Raw genomic sequence first — 9,351 nt, forward strand, 5'->3', positions numbered from 1 at the left:
AAAAAGAAAATCCTTTTTCATTGAAATTTTACTCTGTTGGCAGCCCCTTCACATTCTGCATTCAGTACAAATAATCACAGCCTACAATGTAGAGAGTAAAAACAATCTCTTAGGAAGAGAGATGTCCTCAAAACTTGAGATGGGATTCCTTATAGAAGACTGAAACAGTGAAACCTTAATACCAATACCAGCTTTACACATATGCATTTCTGTTCAACAGAGTCCTAGAAAGAGAAAAGAAGTTGGTGAAGAACTATCTTGCATCAGTAATCAGTCTCAAACATACAGAAATAGAATTTAGGGAGTGTTTCAAGCCAATAACAAAATCCATTCTTGGAAGAGGAGCTGATTACAACAAAAACCTAAGGTATGCCACAAGATGCAGTGATAAAACTTTCAGAAAGTATTAAATACTTATAAAAATAAGTACTTTCATAAGTATCAAGATGTTGCTTTTTGTTTTGTTTTTCATTTTTTAAAAGTATCAAGTACTTCTTTTTCTTCTAGGTACTCATGCTTTACAAATCGAAACATATTTACTGGTAGAAGGTATTCTGGGAATATTGAGAGATGTCACTGCTACATCTAGTATATAAATACTGGGAGATTCCAGGGAGCTCTATCCTAGACATGCAAGTAAATAAACTTTCAAAGATTTTCTAAAATTACACCCACCTTTTTAGCAAATAAATATTAGGAGAGACTTGTTCAATCTCCTTTCCTGCAAAACAGCTAGAGCTCACATCTTCTTTTATATCTTATGTGCACTGCAAAGTATAAACAGAATGTCCATATTGGAATTTGGAAAGTATTCCATATTGTTTGTAGACTGTAGAAAACAAAAGATTTTGGAAAGAAGAAAAAAGCTTGAAAATAACAATGTTAGTTACGTTCAGTTACATTCAAGACAATTTGGCATTCTACAGTAAATTCATACCTCTAAACTGAATCTGCTTCAGACTGTATGTAGCACACGGGTAAGCAGAAGAGAGTTATGGGAACCTGAAGGGGTCAGTTCATTGCTGTGAATAAAGAGAACTTGCTTCTGCAGAACTGTAAATCTGGCCTTTTCACACAACATTAAATTAATTAAGTAACAAGACAAAAGCATTCGTCTGCCTGAATAGCTTCATTTTTTCCTGAAAGTGACAGAATATAATTACACTCACATATGCAAAAGGTTCCTATAAAAATAAAAATCTATTAATCAGTTGATCAGGCCACACTTTAATAGAACTTTTAATGCTGTGCATCCAGGGGCGTTGTGCCCAAAAGGCACATTAGAAACTCAATTAATTATGAATTATTCTAATAAATGGTTTGTAAACCTGGATTTAAGGGGGCTACATGCTTGCCAACGCAGCAAATTAACGTGAATATGGGAACTCCAAAGCTAGGATGAACTATGGCTGGAAACATAATGAATAGATAATGATAAAGCCTGCTTTCTTTATGTGAATCAGCAGAATAAATTGAAAGCTACTGAATTTTGAAGATCCTACGGAGAAATCTAGCCATGCAAGTCAAAGAGAAGGACAACATACCAACCATGCAAACTTTCCAGTGGTTACCAGTATGATAGATACTAATCTAGTGCCAAGATTTGCAGTAAGAACCATAAGAATCTGGGTTAAATGGATCTGAAAGGAAAAAAAAATAAATCAGCTTACAGTAGAACTGAATCTAAGTAGGTTACTTTGTGTATGCTGTGATCTGGAAAGAGAGAGAGTAGAAGTTAGGTACAGCAATAACCATCAAAAATCCATGCATTTTCCATTCCAGATACCTAGTAAATGTAGCATATTAGCATGCTCAAAATGCAAAGTTGTTGTGGTACCACATTACTGTGCATTATGAATGCAGAGTTTTTAATGGTGCCTGCAGAATCAGTAATGCATTTTAAAAACTGTAAACATGTTGTATCATCTTTATTGTGGATTTAAAGAATTTATGGCCTCAAGTTGCGCCAGGGCAAGTTTAGGTTGGATATTAGGAAACACTTCTTTACAGAAAGGGTAGTTAACTACTGGAATAGGCTCCCCAGGGAGGTGGTTAAATCGCCATCCCTGGATGTGTTTAAGAGCTGTTTGGATGTGGTGCTCAGGGACATGATTTAGCAGAGGGTTGTTAAGAGTTAGGGTACTATGGTTAGGCTGCGGTCGGACTTAATGATCTTCAAGGTCTTTTCCAACCTGGGTAATTCTATGATTCTATGATTCTAATTGAGTTTAAGCTTTCTGTTTCTTAAGTACTATGAGTTACTAGGGACTTTGTTCAACTGTTTGTATGAAGGGAAAAGAAAAACTGTCAATTGTGGTGCCTCTAATTCCTCAACTACTCAGAGATCTGCACAGTGAAGGCAGTAAAATGTCATACTATAACATTGCTTATATGAAAATAGAATTTTACTATGGATAGTACTTGAGCATCATCAGCTCTTTCTTTCAGTTATGTTTCCTTCCCTAGCAGCAGTTTCACTCCTGATACCTTGCTTCTTCCCCTCAATGACTTTCCAAGAGTGAGAACTTTCAAATGACTCTGACACCTTCCCATTGCTCTCTACATTATTTTATAAACCAGTGAAAGCCTCTCAGGCACGTGGCCAGTCTTCTAGAAAACAGAAAAGAATGGCTCAAGAGATGTGATACTATCTTTGATGAAAAATGTGTAGATTGCTGATGCACGAGAGATGACTGACGACTGGAACAGTTTACTATTTAGCTGCACGTCCAGGCATAGAGATCTCAGTGAATACTTCTTACATAAAATGTTTTCAACTGAAATGGTCTTAAAACAGTTAGCACTAAATAAATCAATCTGATATCCTTGTAGACACTTGTGATAAAGCATATATTGTTCAATAATTCTTCCCTAACTTCTGGACAGTAGTTTCTTCCCAGTTTTTTGTTTATTTGACATAGTTCAAATGTATTGTATTCTACTGCACTCAACAGAAAGATTTAAAATAATTAGCGAAGTAATTGTATTATTGTGGCAATATGAACATTCTGCTACCTCTGGGTTGTACATGGAATATATTTACTCTCTTTAATTGTATTAATCCAGTATATTTTTCTTAATTTTTTTTTTTTTGAGTACCTTTTAAAGGTACTTAAACTGCACTTCTCTTATTCTTTTGATTGTCATCACTAAAATTGCTCTTGGAACACAAAGTGGGAAAATCAAGTGGCTTATGATCAGAAATCAGTAGCAGGCTTTGCTGAAAAAAAGAGCTGTTGTAGAATTCATGGTATGCTGGTGATAGAACTGTTGCACTGTGGGCAAAATTCAGGGACTCAAGGCTAAGAAGAGAGAAGGCTAAATGCTATAGAATGTGGCAAGAAAACAATGTAGATACTTTTGAAATATATCTTACCCGGGTTGAAGAAGCTAAGGAAGATTAGGATCCCTGTCTATACAACCCTGAGAATATGTAAACTCTGAGAATAATGTAAACAGAAAGCTGGTTTTCATGCAAATGTTAGTCTAGTCATAAAATATATAATAAGAATTCACCATTCCATTCATTTAATCCTGAAGATAATTCTTGCAGTAAGAGCAAGACTTTATAATATATTATGCGTTATAGCAAAGCACAAAGACATTCAGCAGTATTGTCCAAAACCAAGAGCTAATCAAGCCTTTTCTCCATAAGACCAGTCATGCCAAAGTTTCTGCACCTGATAATCAACTAATGAAGGCATGGGTGGGCACTTGATCCAGATGCATACAGTCATGGCACAAAAGTGATCACAGACTGAAAAATGAAAAACAAAACAAAACAACCAAACAAAACACACACACACACACACACACACAAAAACAAAACTACACATAAAAATGAGGAGATTCTGCTTTTTCTGTTTCTATTACAGTTTGCATTTTTACCTCCATACTTTTAAAATTCTTAATACCACACATTTGTTTTCTTCACCTCAATAGTAGCATATAAATATAAAAAATAATATATATGTTAATTTCCAGATGCCTGATCATTTAATAGAACCTGAAAACCACAGTTCTAAAACAACTTTTTATCTCCTTGATAAATTTCCTCTATCATCATAGTATCATAGTATCATCATGGTCTTGTGCGGGTTGGAAGGGACCTTAGAGATCATCGAGTCCAACCCCCCGGGATTTGAGCCTCCTGTGTAGGAGAGCGGCACTTCTACCACTTGTGCCACAGGGGGGCTTCGAACCCAGGGTCTCCGGTGTTGCAATGCGGCATTCCTACCACTTGCGCCACCGGGGCACACAAAAACTATAAACTGAGCAACTTAAAAACACTTTAAAAAACAGTATATCCTTAATAGCAATCTTTGCATCAGTACAAAAAGTACAAGTCTAATTTAAATTCTTTATATAATACAATGTTGTTTGGTTTTTTTTACAATTAAGGTATAGTAAAAAATATTTTTTATTGAATATGCAGTCTGTTTTCATGATTATATTAGAATTAAAACTGGAGGGCTTTAGGTATCGTTAAATCATTCATTTTAGTCTCCAACATTGCTATTTGTCTTTATAGTTCTGAAACAAAACTACTAAACTGTTGACTGGCATACTTACCGTGATATGCTTCACTGCTTTCTTTCTGGAAAGGTAAAAGTCACTTTTTTCTTCTTCTATAAAAAATACGGTTTCTTCAAGTATCTGATAAAAATCATTAAATTTGTTACATGACAGCCTACATATTGATTTATATCTTGCATCCCTGCATTTGGGAGCAACTGGAAATTATGCTTGCACTGATATCTAGTGGTGGCAAGAGGCAGCTTTTGCTTTGGATTTCCCTCTATGAATGATAACAGACATAAACTGTTATCTCCAAACATTAAGTATTTTTGTGATGAATTAGAAACATATATCCACACATATGCTGCGACGGGATAAAAGCATTGTTTAGATAGTTTTATGAGATTAAAGGAAGAGATTGCAGTCTTCCCCTGCACAAGTGAAGTTCTAAACACTGGATATATTTTGCGCTAGAAGAGTCTTAGGTATTTCCCCACTGCCTTTAAAATGAAGTATAGAAAGCCCTGCATAGTGAACATCAAAATAAGTAGAAATAATGAATAAGCAAACATCTCCAGAAATCATTTGAACTAAATAAATTCTAAGTGAAGGTAATATTTCATGTTCAGTATACTCAAATTGCCTGCAATGCCAAATCAATAGATAGCAATCATTAGAAACTCATCCTTGAAACCAATTACTGTGCGTTATTTCACTCACTGTAAGTTCATTACCTTAGAAAACAGCAAGAAAAAAATATTTTTTAGTCCTGAAAGACGTAGCAAAATAACAGCTATTTGGATTTTCTTATTTCTATAACACTAATTACAAGCAAAATAATCAGTGATTAGAAAACACAATCAATACGTACCTCATTACTTAGAAACAGGTAGGCTAAATTGTGTTTCTGTTCCATTGTCTCTGTTGTTTCCTTCATATTTTTAAAAATTTATTTCCTTGCATTCAGCTGTGGAAATCATTTTGTTTGTTACAGAAATTTAGAGAACTCAGAGCCTGAACTTTAAAAGTGCTTTAAATTACAAGATTTAATATAAATGGAAATTATGGCTATACTCTAGTAGTTATAATTGAAATACAGAAAAAGTTTCCATGGTTCTGCCTTGCACATACCTTTAAAACAGATACCTCCCTCAAGGTGAAAAAAAAAAAATTATACTTGCAATGAACAGTCCTTTGCAAGTAATAATTGTTTTATTCCATCACCACTTTATGCATGCAAAACAAAATAACCCATACCTTCACAAGGGCATAAGTAGCATAAAATCAATGAGCTGTAAAGCTGAGTATGTTTTTGTATTGTATTACTGAATGTGAGAACACATGGTCACAGGCTGCACTTTATTTTCCAGGCGCAAAGTCCTTGACAGCTTGAAAATGTTGGAGACTGTTCTGCCCAGTAATAATAATCCAACTTCCTTGATTGTTGAACGTCAAAAGGCATTTGTGTGATTTTTTAAATTAGAAAAAAAATAAATAAAATAAATCACTTATTTCTAATGGAAAAGAATTCAAATGGGAATAATCATTGTACAAGACTCCATTACAATTTCAGGGCAAACTTTACCTAATCTTCTGCCTAGCTGGCATTTTTCAATTTTTAATTATCTGAAATAGTCGATCTGTTGTGGACATGAAACAAAATAATGAAATTTTCAAAGGTCATCTTAATACAATGGTAAAACAAAACAAAACAACAACAACAAAAAAGAAAAGAAAAAGAAGCAGGGAATGTACTACCCATGATTAAAACATATAAGGCAAAATACAGGCAACGAAAGAAACAGGGAAAAAAAAAAAAAGTAAACAAAACAACTCACAAACATATTCAACAAGGGAATATCTAGATTTCTGCGTAGCTGAGTCATAGAATCATTACAGTTGGAAAGACCACTCTAAGATCATCTATTTTAGCCATCAAAACCTGTCCTTATCCACTAGAGTAAGAAGTTGCAAGATGCAAAACTGAAGGTCTTTACAGGCATTTAACTTGGTTTCCTGCTTAGACAGATTAATTTCTTGTAGCTTATCATTCATAAATAACTTATGATATATGTTTAAATTGGCTGTATTGTTTTCTCTACTTCTATTTTCCAAGTGCAAGAAAGAACCTTTCCAACAACCTTATTGGCTAACCTCACATCTAGGCTGTTTACCTCCATTTATTTTTGTACTGAAATTGTCCTCAGGTTCAATGCACTTCTTATATCTCTGATGATTATTCTCTCAGATAGTCATAGCTACTAACCACCTCCCTTCTCTCTCTCTCTGTTCTCCCAGTAATTATTTGCTTCTCTTTATCTGATTGTAAGTCAGCAGCCTTGTACGCTTTTTCTGGATGTATCCTTATTAGTGCAATTAATACTTTTCTTCTTGTTCTGAAATAACTTTGCCTTTTGCAATCTAAAATCATATTTGAAGTTTCCACATCCATGTGTCTGAGACTGGTAAGGACTGTCTCAAATCAACATGAGACTCCCAACATCACTTTGTGGACAATTTTACATCTGAAAGCATTTCTGTTTGCATTCGAAAGGGAGTGCTAAAGAGTGTTAATTGGCTGAAAACCTGGCTTGGGACCAAATAACTCCAGCTTCATACCAGAGACTGGGAAGTGCGACCACAGTATCCTATGAAGGCGGGGTACAAGTTGGCATCTCCCTGCTTCCTTTTATCGGCCGACTTCAATTTGCAAGGCCAGATTCAGACAAAACTTACACTTATTTATTTTTAAAAATATTTTCTGATATTGCTTTTGTCAATGTGGTTTCACTAGTAGCTGTTATCTTTAAAGGAAGCTTGGGATTTTCAGTATTACAAGTATTGTGCATATTGGAATATTTTTTATGACTTTAAAATCCCCTTAGCTTTTGTTAATGCCCCACTGTGTGTTGTCTCCTTAGGGTTCTCAGGGTGTGCTAGCAGGATAAACAGACCGTAGAGCAAAACAATTGATTCAAAGACTTAGCATCCACAGTGACATTACAGATGGGATTCACTTTGGACAATCTCTAGCCTTGTCCCAGGGACTAAGCATTCATTAGTGGCTGCAATTATTAGTTTACTCCTGGAGAACATGCTTTGTTTGAGTTTATTCTGAAACTGACACTAAGAGACTGGCTTCAAAAGCACACTCATGATCCAAATTGGAATGACAGGTAGCTACATCCTTAAGCTAAGTCTGTAAGGGAGATCTGCAGGTAACAAAGGCAGTATGTACTTTAGGTAATAGACTAAGATATACAAAGATGTCTGAACTGCACTGCAAAACAAAGAGACGTATATGCTGCCTTAGAGAAAGTTTAAAACAAAAGAGCTTGACAACTCCCAGCCACCTTTTCTCTCTACAAACGCATTTTTATCAATCAAGTTCTGTAAGGAATGTTAAAATATATATCAAGAGCTAGAGAAGGAACATGCACTCAATTTATTCAAAATATGTTTGAGGTCAGAATCCCAGCTAAAACTTACCTACATTCTTCAGGCAATGAAATTGCTATCAGCAATGGAACTGTTTCTAACATCTTAGTCAGTCATACATGCAGTGGCTCAGGATTTGGATAACAAAGTCCAAATCCTTCCTGAGGAGGAATTTTCTGCAGTGCCAAGTATGCTATTGTTATTTAGTGATACAAACCTTTTGATTTCCTATAAGAATTGTTCCCACCTTATCTATAGTTTCAAAACAAATATATTAGGATACCTCAGAAAGAGGAACAGATGCTCTAAAAGAGCATGACACGCTGAAAAATATATGCTGCTCATGGGACAGCTTTAATATTGTGTTGCCATAACGGTTAATGAACAAACAAGAGTGATGTCCTGATGAACTGCAAAAGAAAACCCACTGTTGAGTCTCCAAAGCACAAGCCTCAATGAAACTTCAGTGATAGAAATTAGCTCCAATAACTTTAGTTAAGCATATGTACCACAGAAACAATAAGTTGGCCTTCTTAGAATTGATTACAAATATCACTGACTCAAACAACTCTGGAACTATACTCTTTTGCCTCATATTTGTGAAAGAAACAGACTTTCCAGAGATTCAAAAAACAGGTAAGCTTTCCCTTAAAAAACATGTACTTAATTCTGAAGTGAAAGTAAGGTTAATGACCACCACTCCAGCACTTTGTTTACTTTTAGCTCTACAAACAGATCCTAGTGTTTAAATGTACTGTACCTTATTTAGTAAAAGACTGTGTAACAGAGGAACATGGGAGTTTTCAAACTATTTCAATAATTTTATTATTATACTTCGTATATAGATTCATATATGTGCATATATTTGTGTGCACGTATTCATATATTTTTCCATATTCACAGTGTAAAGGAACTTACCATTGTATTTTTTTTCTACTTATTTCACTTTTAACTGAGAATAGATGCTGTGTGGTCACTGACTTACTTGCCATTACATTTCACCTCCCAAACCTCAGTTTATCTGAAAACCATCATTGCAGTAAACATTGTCTGGCCATAACAATTTATAGGGAACCTGATGTGTACCTTAGAATCTTTGCATTCCTACCTATGAGATTCAGTATACAAATTTGAGGTCGTATACAATGGTATACAACTCCCTTCCCCTAACCTATTCCTTTGGTCAGACCTTGCTCAGGACTGGTAACAGTCTTGCTGAATGCTGAGTCATTCATCTTGCCCCATAAATAGTGAGCAGCCTGAGAGCCCCTCAAGCTCTAATCCTAGTAACAAGATGGAATTTGACCTCTCCAATTTCTTCTACATAATGTTAAGCTTGAGTGCCTGTAGTTTCAAAGTTTGACTGTTGCTTTAATAAACTTTCTTAAGGGTGGT

The 9,351-nt window shown here is 35.1% G+C and overlaps 1 long non-coding RNA gene across 1 annotated transcript; it reads right to left on the reverse strand.

Moving 5' to 3' along the window:
- Nucleotides 1-655: 655 nt before the first annotated feature.
- Nucleotides 656-4,682, reverse strand: LOC146760712 (uncharacterized). The gene is made up of 3 exons (XR_014947123.1): nucleotides 4,573-4,682; nucleotides 1,545-1,640; nucleotides 656-767 (listed from the first exon to the last, which is right to left on the reverse strand). It is a non-coding gene; the product is annotated as an uncharacterized LOC146760712 (long non-coding RNA).
- Nucleotides 4,683-9,351: the final 4,669 nt, after the last annotated feature.

The sequence above is a fragment of the Coturnix japonica genome, chromosome 5, assembly GCF_054131305.1.
Source record: "Coturnix japonica strain WE chromosome 5, WE-NBRP24, whole genome shotgun sequence".
Lineage (NCBI taxonomy): Eukaryota > Metazoa > Chordata > Aves > Galliformes > Phasianidae > Coturnix > Coturnix japonica.